The following is a 1,317-nucleotide window of genomic DNA, read 5'->3' as shown; positions in this document are numbered from 1 at the left end:
TTATGCAGTTGGTGGGTTCCAGCCATAGATCTTTGGATTATCAGTCAAGCACTTAATTATTCCAGTACCAGGGCTCCTGACTTGCATATGATCTGGCAATTCCATTCCTAGGTATATACACAAGAAAGCACTGTCACACAAAAAACTTGTATACCAATGCTTACAGCAGCGTTAGTCATAATAGCCCCTTAGTGGAAACAAACCAAATGTGCATCAGCTGATGAATGGATAAACAACTAGTGACCCCCATGAAGTTTCCAGGGCAGTAAATCTTTATGGAAGTAGATTGCCCAGTCTTGCTTCTGCGTGGTATATCCAGAGAATGGAATATTATTCAGCCATAAAAAGAATGAAGTGCAGGAACACTGCAAAAATAAATAAATAAATAGAATTAATTTTTTTTTTTTTTTAAAGCAATGAAGTACTTATACAGGCTGCAACATGAATGAACCTTGAAAACATGCTGAGTAAAAGAAACCAGTCACAAAAGGCCGTATATTACGTGATTCTACTTATATGAAATGTCTGGGATAAGCAAATTGATAGAGACAGAAAGTAGATTAATGGTTACCAGGGGCTGGAAGGGGAGCTCTGGTGGCGTAGTGCCTAAGGCATTTGACTGCTAACCAGAAGGCTGGCAGTTCAAACTGACCAGCTACTCCTTGGAAGGAAGGTTGGGCAATCTTCGTAGTGATACCACCTCGGAAACCCAAGGAGGGGTCGCTATGAGTCGGATCCGACTCCACAGCAGTGAGTTTAGGGGCTGGAAGGAGGGAGGAATGGGGAGTAACTGCTAATGAATCTGGAGTTTCTTCTTGGAGTGATGAAAATGTTCTGGAATTAGATAGTGGTGATGGTTGCACAAGGAACCCTGGTGGCACAGTGATTAAAGTGTGAGGCTGCTAACCCTAAAGTCGTCAAGTTCAAACCCACTAGTTGCTCCAGTGGAGAGCGATGTGGAAGTCTGCTTCTGGAACAGTTTACAGCTTTGGAAATCCTGTGGGAGAGGTCTGTTCTGTCCTATAGGGTCACTATGAGCTGGTATCTTTTCAACAGCACACAGCAAGCTAGTTAGACTACAGATATAGCTATGCTGAATTCCAGATTGAATGTGTTGGGGCCATGTCCTATTTCTCTGTATCTCAGATTTATTTCCCTGAGGTTTGGCTGTAGAACAAGTTGTTGTTATGTGCCGTCGAGTCGGACCCGACTCATAGCAACCCCTCCTTGGGTTTCCGAGGCAGTATCACTTCGGAAGTAGATTGCCCCATCTTCCTTCCGAGGAGTGGCTGGTGGGTTTGAACCGCCAGCCTTCTG

This window comes from Orycteropus afer, unplaced genomic scaffold, assembly GCF_000298275.1.
Source record: "Orycteropus afer afer isolate SDZICR_OR568_19922 unplaced genomic scaffold, OryAfe1.0 scaffold00085, whole genome shotgun sequence".
NCBI lineage: Eukaryota > Metazoa > Chordata > Mammalia > Tubulidentata > Orycteropodidae > Orycteropus > Orycteropus afer.
Note: the sequence above shows the minus strand (reverse complement) of the source record.